Genomic DNA, 14,407 nt, shown 5'->3' with positions numbered 1-14,407 from the left:
AATTATTTTATTTTAATAAAAGCATCATAAAATGATAGATAGATATTAAATTAGAGAAGTAGTATAAAATAGTATAAAAAGAGAAAACAAAAGAAAACATATAACTGTTTCATCGGCCATTTACGATAATAATCAATTTGCACATAAACCTCTACATTCGATAAAAATTTACAATAATAGTATTTTTTACTTTTTACATAAACTTCTATACTATATAACAATTTATATAAAGTAAATATAGGATATAATTATTTTATAATTTTAAAAATTATAATTGCGTAAAATGAATTCATCATTATATTTATTTATTTATGCAATTTGCCCGATTTCTCTTTATGTTTTCTAGGAGGGATATTTAAACCATCAAAACTATTGGGTTCAATTAAAAGTAAATAAATTAATTATTTTTACCAAAACTAATTTTGCTGGTTAAAATCCTCTCCAAAATATGAAAGTTTCATAAAATAAAATATTTTATTATTATACAAAAACCGTGGCATTATAGAATGTTAAAAGAAATGAAAATTAAGTAACAACTTCATATAGTGATAAAAATGAGAAATAACAAAAGATGTTCATAGAATTATTTTTTATAGTTCCATCAATGGAGCTGTTCATAGAATCTTCACGGAATAGTTCCTCTCGTTTGTTAATTATTCTTAGTCGGTTAGTACACGTGGCAGAATATCCATAGAATACATCGTTAATTTTCATTTGCTCAGTGATTCTGTAACGCTCTGTTTCCGCAAACCGGCATTTGATTAAGAAGATCTTCCCTAGCCGAATCCTTTGATTAATTGATTCCCTCATAAATCATCGTAATCATATAAGAATGTGTTTAACGAACTTCTCCATGCTCCGTTGACCTCTTTCTTCGATGAACACAAAAATGGGTGAAGAAGAAGATCTTCGGTTCTTCGAGTTGAATACAGGGGCTAAGATACCTTCAATTGGCTTGGGAACTTGGCGTGTTGGATCTGCTGACATTGCTCATACTTTAGCCACTGCTATCAAGGTTCCATATCCTTTAACCTCATATACTATGCTAAACTTGGAATTTTGATGAATCGTTTTATTTTGTTGTATTGACGTCCTTTTTCTTTTGAATATGTGTTTAACAGTTTTGATTATAGATAAATATCTATGTAAAACATCTTAAAGTATATATATAAATTATAAATTTAATTTGAATGTACTATCCGTCGAAATTCGACCGTAGAAAAGTTTCGCTGGTATGTCGAACATAAGAGCCACTTGGGCTATCTACGCCGGCTGCAGCGACTAGATAGGCCAAGAGTCTCAACATAGGAGTCAAATTTTTATATCTCACAATTGGCTCGTGCGTTTTGCCTGAAATTTTGGTGGAGTGTTAAGGATACCATTTAAAGGCAGCACGAAAAAATCGGTATACAACAGTTCAATCACATCTGTTCTTTTGGATGACTATTCATTAAACTCTAGCTTTCTTACTTCTATGGGAGACAGAAAAAGATGTGTGTTAGTTATGTGTTAATTTTAATGTAATCAATTAATCATGTTTACTAGATGGTTCAGGACTTAGATTAACAGTGATTTACTGGTATGTGTTTCTTACATAATTATTTTTTTTTTGGTTTACAAAATTTGAGCAATAGATAAACTAAACAGTCCCCAATATCTTTTTTTTTCCACTTTGCAGACATACTTAACCAATATGCCTTAGTTTTGGAAATGGATTAACTTCATAATGTCAAATTGTCAATGCAGGTTGGGTATCGACATATAGATTGTGCTCATATTTATGGAAATGAAAAGGAGGTGAGAGTTGTTTTACTTAAACATTTGACAAAGATGTAAGTTGGGGTTTATAATATAATGCCATATACATGTTTCCTTTTGTTATGCCATTCTCCCTTTTCTTGATGCAACATAAGATGAAAATGAGTGAAAACTTTAAAATAAAATAGAGTTGTAAATTTGTGATTGAGCAAGCTGCTATTCAAATGATTCCCCTTAACTTTCCTTCCATCTTGTATAAAATTTAAGGCTTGATGCTTAATCATGAACTTTTGCTAGATTGTTAGCTTAATCAATTATTTACCTTGTTTTCAGCTTTAATGAAACCATAGAAATTTGCTAATGAAACCATATATGTAACCTTTAGCATAAAAACTATATGTTGTTTATAGTAATTATATAAAACAGGACCTTACATAAAAGGGTAAAAGGAGTAGTTCAGCATTAGTTTTTGACAAAGCATTGTGAATTTGGAACACTCCTTGATGTTCCACCAAAGGACTAGCCAGAATGTATTCCTTAACAAATCCCTTTTGAAAGGAACAAGTCTCTCTAAGCTAAGGGTACTTAAGGCTCTTGATTGGTTTGCATTTACTTGAATTAATATCAATAACACGTAGGCGTATAGGCCGACATTTGCATAATGTGTTTCCGGGTTCAGTCGAAATCAATAAACATTTTCAAAGAATGAATCAATAATAATAAAAAAAATTATCTGAGGTTGCTTGACTGCTTGGAAATAGGATCTTTTTGGGTATGCCTAAATGCTTGTTATATGGAATTTGCCATGCACATTCTTTAAATAGGATCTTTTATGTGGATTAAAGCAAAGGCATAATAGAAACTTTAAGGCTCACAAGTGAAGTGCAACTCACCATTTAGTTTATTTTGGTCATAAAATTCATATTTCAAGTTAATGCCACAGTTTTTATCCTCTTCTTTCTATTGCACTGCCATAGTACTCTCTTTCTATCTGTTAACACATGTAAAATTTATGTAGATTGGAGATGCCTTGAAGGAGTTGTTCGCCAATGGGGTTGTTAAGCGTGATGAAATGTGGATCACTTCAAAGTTGTGGTTTGTCTATTTTCTTTCAACTTCTAAACATTTTATCTTATTTAAAACACTTTCTAATTGACAAGGTTCCAATATTTTCATGAAAAATCATCTCATCTTTCAGAGTTATTTTATGACATTCCCTAAGTTTGATACAAAAAGGGGAAGAATCCTAACATTAGCATCATTGATGATATTACAATTTGCTTGTAAGTCCAATCTAGAAGAACGGTAATACTGATCTTCATGAATCTATAAGAACCGTAAAACCTGTTTGATCTGAACCATGGGCTCCTTTTTTCTGCTACAATAATTTTAGTTACCTAACAACGCAAAAAGATGTTGATACTCTTCCTGCACTAAACCTGAAATAACACTTGTATGAAAAATGCTCTGTTTGAGGCCTACCAATCTGCAAGAAGTTATTTCTTTCCTAGCCCAAAATAAAGAAGGGAAAGGAAATATATAACTGACCATAGAATTTGAATAAGTTATAAGAAAGAATTGTGCCAGAAAATTCACAAGTTCAACCTCTTCAAAAGAGAAATGAGTAGAATCAAGTATAATCAATTTCCTGTGCAAGTCATAATTCTAAAAACCTAGAACCCTGCATTGAATAGAAATGTTTATTAGGTGAATCATGTACAAGAAAGGGAGATGATAGATTTCAATCTTAAAGAAAGTACACCATAAAATTTTTGGAAGACTCTACTAAAATATGATGGTTACTTGTTGAAAGTCTTTTGTCACTTGTATGGCCTTAGCAAATAATAACCTTGTTCCTTAAATTCGGTTTTATATGCAATGTAACACCAAATCTTGAGGTACATTCCCTTCTTCCTAACTTGTCTTACAAATGTTTTAGGTGCACTGATCACTCGCCAGAAGATGTCCCAAAGGCATTGGATAGAACTTTGCGGAATTTGCAACTAGACTATCTGGATCTCTACCTTGTATGTAAAACCACATTGAATTTTAAGATATTCATACATCATATGCTATTAATTGTGTTTTTAATATATTCATACATCATATGCTATTAATTGTGTTTATTACACTGTAACTCAAGCCAAGTTCTAATATTAAGACTTTCTTTACCGTATTTTACAAGTTATTGTAGATTCACTGGCCAGTCAGCATAAAAAACGGGGTGTGTACTAAACCGGACATACCAAGCACATGGAGAGCAATGGAGGAACTCTACAATTCCAGGAAGGCCCGAGCTATTGGGGTAAGCAATTTCACTGTAAAGAAGCTTCAGGATCTATTGGAGGTTGCGCAAGTTCCTCCGGCGGTTAACCAAGTGGAATTGCATCCTTCATTGCAGCAACCAAAGTTGCATGAATTCTGTAACTCCAAGGGAGTGCACTTATCTGTGAGTATTCAAATTTGAGGTCTTAGCATAATAATTACCTGGTTTTAACCAATGCAATCAAACTTGAGAGTTCATCTAAACTCTTGGAGCTTACACGTGTATGTATTCTCAATTCTAGTACCCTATTGTTTAAAAATTTAATGTCCATGTACCTTTATATAAGTACTCTTCATGTTTGCAAATAACTGTCGTTATGTTGATTTTCTCAATGATCACTTTGTCAAAATTGGCAATTGTTTTTGAAACAGGTGGAATATGAGATAGGAATCTTCCATGATTCTGAGCTGTCACTCTTTACTAACAACTATTTATCTTTATTCAGGGTTATTCGCCAGCTTGGTAAAGGACTAAGTAGGACTAATATTCTTATGGATCCAGTTCTTCACACTGTTGCAGAGAAGCTGGGGAAGACACCAGCACAAATAGCTCTTAGGTGGGGTTTACAGATGGGAAACAGTGTACTTCCCAAGAGCACAAGTGCTACCAGAATCAAAGAGAACTTTGATTTGTTTGATTGGTCTATACCTGAGGATTTGCTGGCCAAGTTCTCTAAAATTAAGCAGGCAAGTCACTTCATGCAATTGTTTCGGTAACTTGTTATATACTTTCTCTGAATCAAACTAAATACCTCTTTGGGCTTTGGACAAATTGTTTGGTACATCCAAAAATAAATGTATCTGGAATGAATTCTTAATATATTGATTTGTCTAAAATGACATATGTTTTTGACATTTAACTGTTACTATCTTCACAAAGAAATAATATTTGGCTAAATCAAAATCATTTAGTTGAAAAGAGAAGTACACCATTATTATTAATATATTAAAAATTAAAAACTAGTGTTTAGTTCCGATTGCATGATTTATTTATGCAGGAGAGAGTGGTTGCTGGTGAAGAATTTATTAGCGAAATACCTGATGGGTACAAAACAATTGAAGATCTCTGGGATGGTGAGTAATGGAACAGATTCCCACATTGAGCATTTGGACATTGAACTGTAACTGTTTACATAATTTGGGGTGGAAATATTAACTAGATCAAACCTTTTGAATGTTTCCAGTACCTGGCATTCATGGTGTATGTTCTTCTGTATGATGGTTGTAATAAATAATAATTTGCCATTAGACTACTGGATTTTGTGTCAAACTCGCAGAGTTTTTGGGCAATCCATTCTCATGTATGTTTATTTGGTAGTCTATAATAAGCCGTTATGTTAGATTAGATAAGCCTACACAAAAACATCAGCCACCAAATTAGACATATTATAAATTATAAAATATACATTAAAAATAAATCAATACTTCAGGAGATCGATGCTACAATACCATCATGCTTATTCTTATCGATCACCATATCAGGTGAGATTTAAAGGGTCCGAACAGAACTTAATGTTATAAGATAGAGGTCTCTATCGACAATCATATCTTACAAGTCTATTATACAATGCAAGCTGAAGATAAGGATAAGTCATATCTCTTCCTTAGCTAGATAAGTGATAGTGGTCACTTTATTTTAGTGCACTTAATAATTATACATAATGAGGACACTTACTTTAATAGACGGATAGCTTAAAATAGTCTTCTGGAAGGATTTTATCATCGTCTGAGTAGGATGATGTGTCATCACAAGTCAAGTTGACAACTTTAAAATCTATATTTGGGTCCTTTAAGTAGGTAAGTGGGTCTTCAATGTTCTCCTCATTAGGATCTTGGGCATCTTGTAGATATGGGTCAGCCTCATTGGGTATCCCTGCATTAATCTTGGTCGGGCTAGGTGGTAGGGCATATACTCTAGCACTTAGATCTTCAGAATTCAAATCTTCATCAAGATTTCTGCTTGAAGTTGGGAGATGTCTGGATGTACTAGGCTGATCAGAGAAATTCTGTCTTGACCTCGGAGTGTAAAAAGAGTACGATCCAAATTGATTAATTATTCCTGAAGTTATGAATCTGGACTGAAACTCTTGGAGTGTGGTTGGAACATCTGATCTGAATGACAGTCTTTCAATTACATTTCTTTCTCCATATATTCCAGGTTGCCAAAATTGATAAAGATATTTGACCAAGGCATTTAAGACTGACTTTTCATCTGTTGGCCATATGGTAGAATATCCAACAATATCGATTCTGTTCATGGTGTGCGGGCTACTATTTTTGTTAGTAAAGTAACTTCTTTGTAGGGTGACAAAACAACAGAATTTCTGTTTTGCCTGAGAAGGTTCGTCCCACAGTTGATGTTGGTTAAGCATGTTGTATAACATTCCTCTCCATGCATAAAGTGGAACATACATGGAGAATAGTCGGACCAAATGAGATTGTGCCTGAGTTCTATTACACAATATATGGTATATGGGAAAGATTGTGACTATAATGGCACATGTATATATAGAAGACAGAACCCAGATGTACCACATCATTTCTTCTGGTATAGGTGCTTGGATTATTGGTATAGTGCAAAAAGGTGTATTCATGCTGAAGTACATTGTGTTAGAATGAATTTGGGTTATGACAAGAAGATGGTGTAGACAGTAAAACAGGATTTGTCTGGCTAGGCTGGCTATTTGAAACTCTGTCTGGGGTCTTGCCTTGAGGGGAAAAAGGCCAATCTTTTTTCTATATGGGCTTCTGTGGAATGGGCAGTCAGAAAATAGAATAGTGTATAAAGGATTGTGTGTATTCACAGTGCAAATGTAAAGGACTGGTTTTAGGATTGGTTCTTTGGTAGGTCTAGAAAGAAAATCAGCAAGAGTGTTTTGATGTCCCTTTATGTGTTTTACCTCAAATTTATAATGGAAGAACCAGTCTTTCCACCGCAAGAGTTGAGAGTCTGGCAGAATCTTTTTCTTGATCTCTTGCATTGATGGAAAAGAGGTGTTATCCATTTTCACAGTGAAATGATAGGAACTGAGGTGGAAATTGAATTTTTCTATCCCTCACTTGACAGCAAGAATTTTTTTGTAAGTGGCATGGTAGTGTTTTTCTGATTCCTTGAACTGTTCGCTAGCATGCACACAGTAGTGTCTTGTCCCAGCAGTTTCTTTAAGTAACACAGCTCCTCAGAATTCGTCACTAGTATTTGTTTGTAATATCTTTTTTCCTGTGCTAGAAATCTTTAAAGGAGGGGGACTTGTGTTATTTTCTTCAAATTTTTTACGGTTGTGGTTTGTTCAAGTCCCCATGGTGGAGGTTTCTTTTTCAAGAGTTTTGACACCTGGTTGGTGTATCTGGTCACATCTGGGATAAAGTCTCTAATGTAGTTTACCATTCCTAGAAATTGTTGAACGTGTTTGACGGTTATGTTTTCATCAGAAAAATGAATCAATTCTTTAGCAATATGATTCCCTGGTTGAAAAAATTCGTCTTGAAAATCATCCCAAGGAACTCAATTTTTGTTTAGGCAATAAAAATCTTTTTTGATGATAGCATGATTCCCTAATCTTCAATGATTTGAATAAATTGGGCTAGGAGTGTCCTATGGGCCTCATTATTTTTTGAGAACAGTAGGATGTCATCAACGTAAATAAGTGTGGAGCGTAAAATGGGTTCAAAGATTTTGATCATTATTTTTTGAAAAAGAGATGGGGCCGCTTTGAGCCCAAATATCATTACTGTCTATTGATATTGGCCTTCAAGAATACAGAAGACTGTCTTGTATCTATTTTCAGGACGGAGTCTAATTTGTCAAAATTCAGCTTTTAGATCAAACTTGCTGAATATTTTTGCCTCACTTAGCCTTTGTGTGATAACTGAAATTCTTGGTAGAGGAATTTGTCGTCTTGAAAAAAGACATTGAGTGGCTTGTAATCAATAACAAGCATCTTTTTTCCTTTATTTTGTTCAGCTCTTTTTTTAACATAAAAAGCTTGACATGCCCAGTTAGAATTAATTGGTTCAAAGAGTCTTTGGACAAGAAGAGCTGCACATTTCAAAGAGTGGCTTGACATTCAGCTCTTGCTAATTTGAGATCTTCAAGATTCATTCCGGAGTGGGTGGCCTTAGTTGAGTTAATGTCCTCATTCCTTTTTAAAGGAAGGCGAACGTAGAAATCTAGATTTTTCCACAAAGGTGCAGGGTGGTTGAATTGATCATGACTGTCGCAACAAACATTGAGGAGTTGTTGCTGGATCTCCTTATACTCTTCTGGAACTTCCTTGATCTCAAGGATGCTTTGTATCCCCGTGTAAGGCAAGAACTATCTTTTATAACTCAATCCAATGGGCTTGATTTGTAGTCCATGGGTTCGATAAAAAGCATAAAACCCAAACAGGACATTCTTTTCTAGGAGATAACTTTCCAAAACCTTGAGCCAAGTAGTCTAGCTTGCAAATATTTCAAGCTTTTTGAAAATTAGATCAATGGTGAAGACTTCTTTATTAGCTGCTGAAAACTTCTTATGAAAAGGTGCCCACATTTCTGTGGGTAAGACATGTGATTTTAGAACAGTGGCACAGGATCCAGTATCCATCAGTGCAACAGCTTTCAGTGGTTTGTCATATTTAGAAGTCTTGATCTTTAAATAGAAATGGAGTCGAGGGGTACCATGAATCTGCTTCATTCCCAAGGACCCAAGATATCCAAGTTCTTCTTTCGGAATTTTTGGTCCTTTAGGAATCCTTGTAGTAATGGAAGATATTGTAAAGACTGATCTTTCTAGTGAAAAATCATCTTCTGAACTGCTTTCTTCCGAATCAGAGTCCTGAAAAATATATTGGGTATCACCATCTTTGTCCTCTTTCTCTTCAAGTACTGATTCAAGATCTTTTTCATCTTTTATGGAGGCTACAACCATTAAAGACTGAAGCATATTTATTTCTTTCTTTGTCTTGCTAGGACATGATTTAGCAAAATGACATTGTTTTCCGCAAATGAAACATTTGTTTGGCTTCTTGCTATGGATGTTTTTTCTTTTGAAATAGCGAAAAGGTCTTTGCTTTCTCTTACCTTTCCTGAATGTCTTCTGTTGAAACATGTTGGATTGCTGCTGTCAATGTGTTTTCTTTTTTGGTTTGCACTCACAAATGTCATGTTCTTTACATTTGATCTTCAAATAGGATTTTACTGCATGCCCCTTTGAGTTTGCCTAAATTTTGAGTGAGCCGTTTGAACATTTGTTGTTGTTAACATAACTTATCCAAGACAGCTAGAGCCAGTTGGTGTATTTCTCCGATGGTGGTGGTAGCTACTTCTTTACAAAGAGTCATCATCATCCGCTGTAATTTCGGTTGGAGTTCATCTGGCAAAGATGCCATGAAGACTTGTTTGAGGGGTGGATTACTATTTTCTCCAAGAGGATAATATTTAGCAGCCATTCTCTTGTAATGTTTTTCTAAGTCTTTCCTGTTGAGTGAGCAGAACTTCATTTCAAAATACTCTTTGGAGTTTTTTTTTTATGATTATGATATCTTCTAGGAACTCTTGGTGTAGTATTCCTAAAAACTGAGGGAAAGTACTATTGATGAGTTAGAGTCTTTCATACTCAGAAAGGTTGTTAATCCATTCACGGAGATTGCCAGTCATTCGATTTATGAAGTCTGCAAGGACTTGTCTGCTTGAAAGATTTGGATTAACCATGTTGATCTCAATCCAAGCACCAAATTCATTCAGCCTTTCTCCGTATCTTGAAGGTGGAATATCATCAAAGGTGAACCATTTATTATAAATTTTTGCTTCAGAAGATCCTATTTGTGGAGGATTAACTGAAGTTGTCAGTTCATCTTTTTCAGAGAATATTTCTTCCTCTTCTTCTTCTACTAGATTGACCATGGCTATTGCTGAAAGGTCTGCCACATAGTCTTCTTTGGACCATTCAGTAGACTCAGCAGAATCTTTGGTGGTTTCTTCTGTAGATTCATTAGTGATTTCTCCAACATCTGATTGATCATTTAGAGTAAGAGCATTAATTGTCCGGCCTGGGACAGGTGATCCTTCTTTAATGCTTTTGTCTTTTAAAGGAAGATCAGTAGATGTACTTTCTCTAAAAAAATTTTCTAGCCTCCAGGGAGGGTGAATCCTGGGTTGAAGAGGTGGTTGTGGCTGGGTTTGGGACGAATAATGTTGTCCTTGGAGAGAGACACATTTTTCGGTGTTGGCTTGTCTGGCTAAATGATAAGTGAATTTGAAGATGGATTCATAATTTGGAGTTTCAGGTAGTGAATATATTGAAGGAAATAAGACATGTGAATATAATGGATATGGATTAGGATACATGGATAATGAATCTATGGCCAATGCCTGAGGCACAACCATTCTGTCTCTGTCCATTTCAATCTGGCAAAGTTGCGCTTTAACATGAGCCAGTTCTCTGTCTTTCTTGTGAAATTCTGGGCCAAAATACCTATTCTCAATATAGGCTGAATTCTTGATCAAGCTGAAAAGCTTGTCTGGAAAGCTGGTCTCTGAGTTCAGCAATTTGTTCTACTGCAGAATCTATTTGCGTAGAAAATCCCTGTTTTTTCTACAAGAGTATCAAGAGTGTGGTCTATACGGAGTAATACTTTATTTTGGCTGACTACAATGTCCGTATGCCAATTGAGGACTTCTTCTTGAGGGGTGGTTGCTTGATGTCCATGTGGAGTAATTTCCTGAGGAACTACATAAGGTCTTCTAGTGATTTTCTTTTCATTAGTCTGTGTCACTAGAGGTGGTAATTCTTCCTCATAAGGCCTGAGGGTTACAATACATGGGATAGTTTCAATTGTCTGATAAGAATAATCTATAAGACCTTTTTGGGATAGTTTCTTCCTCCTGAACTTTGGGGCTATATCTGCATCATCAGGGAGTTTAAGTCATTTGGAAGAGCAAGAAGCTTATTGTGACTTTTTCTTCTTTTTTTTTTTTGTTTCTCCAATGTCTGTCATAATCATCATTATCTGTGTTACTCCATTGGTCAGTATAATCACAATCAGAGTCACACGTAGAGGGATCAACATCCCAGATAAAATGGCCATTAATATGAGAAACATAGATATGTCTTCCATTTTCATAGAAATGCACCGGCGGATCATCTTGATCGTGAGTAGTTTGTACTCGAACTGGAGAGATCATATTAATTCTTATGAAAGATGATCCTCGCAGGGGAGTTTGTTTGAGTACTCCTGATTTCTGGAAAACAGTAGTCACTGTTCCATCAGTATTGTGGGTAATAGTTGGTGGAGCTATAGTATGAACATCAACCTGTTCTTTAGGGAAGGCTTTCTCATAATCAGTAATCCATTCCAATAAAATATAGAAGAAAGTTCTTTAGTGGTGATCATCCTTGAAATGTTTAAATTGCTGGTCCTCTAGCATTATCAGTGAACATGAATAATGCTTCTCCTGTGGTGTTTGGGAGATTGAGATCAAGAGCATGATCTTGAACTATGTAGAGGACTTTGTGGTGCAAAGTAGCCTGTTCAACATTGGAGTCTTGGATTACTCCAATTAGATGTATCTGAATCTTCATTCTATAAGGTATCATCGGGTTTGATGACCTCATGGTGAAATTAGGATAAGGATAACACTTCCATTTAAAAGTGTAATGACTAACGCTCCAATTAAAGTATGTTGATAATCTTTGAAAGTAATATTTAAAAAAACAACCTTAGCTGTTACAGGAAGAGATCTTTTTCTATGAAGAGTTAGGAAAACCATAAAAATAAGATAAAATATTTGATTCATTCAAATTCTAAAAATAAAGATAGAAGAAAAGGATATATGGTATAGTTAAAACATCATGTTGAATTAACTGGTACATTCAATGGGATTTCTAGTATTATTTTTAAGCCTACAGGATCAAGCAAAAGCAATTAGGATCATAAAAGTTGAATCTTCCAAAACCTGTTTCTCCTCTGTTTTTAGTAGAAAAGCCAAATGAAATATCTAGTTTAGAAAGGATATTTTTTTTTAAGTAATTTATGAACTCATGTACTGATTCTTCTTCACACAAACAAACACATACTGCATCAGTGCATATGAAAGAACCTATCTCCTTAACACTTTATATTTTCCAGAAACCAAACAATAGAATTCAAGAAAAACATATTAGGCTAATAAAATAAAATAAGAAAAAACTAACACAACTCATGAGCTGCATTCCATAGTAATACATACTAAACCCAATACTGGGTATGAGTAGATCATATTTAATTCAGATTTCAACATGCTAGCATATGTAAAATGAATCTGATCAAAATCTTGAAGTTGTACAGCCTTAGTAACTTTATGGTTTTTCTCGTCCTACTTTTTCTTAATTTATGCCAATGAACATTCCATAAGGAGAAAAAGAAAATTAAATCCATTTACCAAAGGTAAGAAACCGAAAAGAATACTCAATATATATTAGTATATATCATCACATAATATAATGGAAGCATAGGAAATAGTAAGACAACGAAATGTGATACCTTTTAGCTGTTGCACAATATCTTTAAGTAAGCTTTCTTATTTTTTCAATTTTGAAAGTTCAGCCTCATACTTAGTCAGAGCTAATTTTGCTTTTTCAAATTCTTATTTCTAAAGCTTGACACTGTCTTGATATGTAGCAGTATTCTTTATCATCTTATCCCAAACAGATTTTTTAGTCTTTTAGCAGGTATTTGAGCATGTTACTTTGCCATCAATTTCATCACAGCAGACTATACATTACAACAATGGAGTAAAAACAAAAATTAACTTCCTTCAGAAACTGAGGTCACTAATGTATAGAAGATGATAATTAATAGTTTTAACTTTATTATGAAGCAAACAACCCTTATAAGCTAATGTTCGCAACAAAAGTTTTTTATGCCTACACACCTTAGGATTTTAAGATAACACAACTACACAACTTAGGATTTTAAGACAATACTACATAATACTAACTATTGAACCAAATTAGAGACAATAAAAAAAATCAGAGGCAAATAATAGAGATCCTGATATCAGGCTTCAACCCCACAAAAGGCGTTCATACCACACAAATTAATTCTTTTCCCTGTTGTTTCTTTTTGCTAAAGAGACAGAAAATTGCACAAAAATTCATTACACACTTATAATCTAAATTACAATTGGAGAAGTTGCAAACTTTTTGCAGCACAAACAAAAATTCCAGGAAACCAAAAAGGAAAAGATAGGAAAGGAACATGAAGGATTTTAAGTACCTCATTCCTGGTTGAATCGAAACCACTCTCGTCTACCTCAGGGTCCAAATCCCCTACGTACAGTGGACGCGGGTTCGTCAGCACCCTCTTCTCCTTCTCACTCCGTCGTGTTTTTTTTTTCTGCTTCGTTCTGTCTTTCACCTCAACATCAACCACCATCTCCCCCACCCTTCCTCCTCCGCCGCCGCCTGCGTCCTCCCTATCGCCATACTCGAGGAACGCGTTGAAGCTCGCCACCGTCAGATCCAGTCCCTCCTTGTTGACAACTAGCGCCTCGCTGCTATCCATGTCGCCCTTAAGCAGGACCTTGCTGCATTCCAATTTTTTATCATCTCTTCTCATTTTTTAAATTTTTTATTTTTTTAATGAAAAGGTGAAGAAACAAACATATATACGAGGATGAGAGAAAGAATGATTTTGGAAGTGATAGATAGCTGAAAGTCTGAAATAAAATGATTTTAAATTTGAACTTCGTTAAACTCCTGGCCAATATTCTTCTATATTATGGAACCTTTAGTTTTTATTATTTTATTAATTTTTGTTGCTTTACCACTTGTCAAATATTTAGCCTATATATTTGTCATTGTACAAAACTCAACACTTGTCAAACAAAGACTACAACTACATTCTTATTATATATTAATAGATACAATGGATGTTTAAGAAATCCCACTTAGTCTTAGTAAGCAGCGGAAATATTACAAGCAACAAAATGATCAAAATGACACACAAACTTTTATAATATATTAAAAAAAGGTCTCTTTTTCTACATGAAGGAAGTTCACAATAATACCAGATAAGATATAATCCAAAACTATTGGCACAATATTTTTCAAAAAATATCTAACAATAAATATTCACCATTTCTCACGCACTTATAACTCTCTCTAGTGTATAGAAACTCTTGTTTCTCTGTGTGAAAAGACCATCTTATGTTTCCTTCTTATTGTTATTGTTGCTGTTTCACATTTAAAATAAAATCAGTCTTCTATAAAATTTTAGTAGACACTTTAAAAAATTAACAAATTTTAATTATCAAATTGATCCCTTAAAAAATTTTAATCTATATTTTAATTGTCAATAAA

General features: G+C 34.2%; 1 pseudogene; it reads left to right on the top strand.

The window, feature by feature from the left end:
* Window positions 598–5,398, top strand: LOC107625600 (annotated as a pseudogene).

Source organism: Arachis ipaensis, chromosome B02, assembly GCF_000816755.2.
Source record: "Arachis ipaensis cultivar K30076 chromosome B02, Araip1.1, whole genome shotgun sequence".
Taxonomy (NCBI): domain Eukaryota; kingdom Viridiplantae; phylum Streptophyta; class Magnoliopsida; order Fabales; family Fabaceae; genus Arachis; species Arachis ipaensis.
This window is presented reverse-complemented; position numbering and strand designations above follow the sequence as displayed.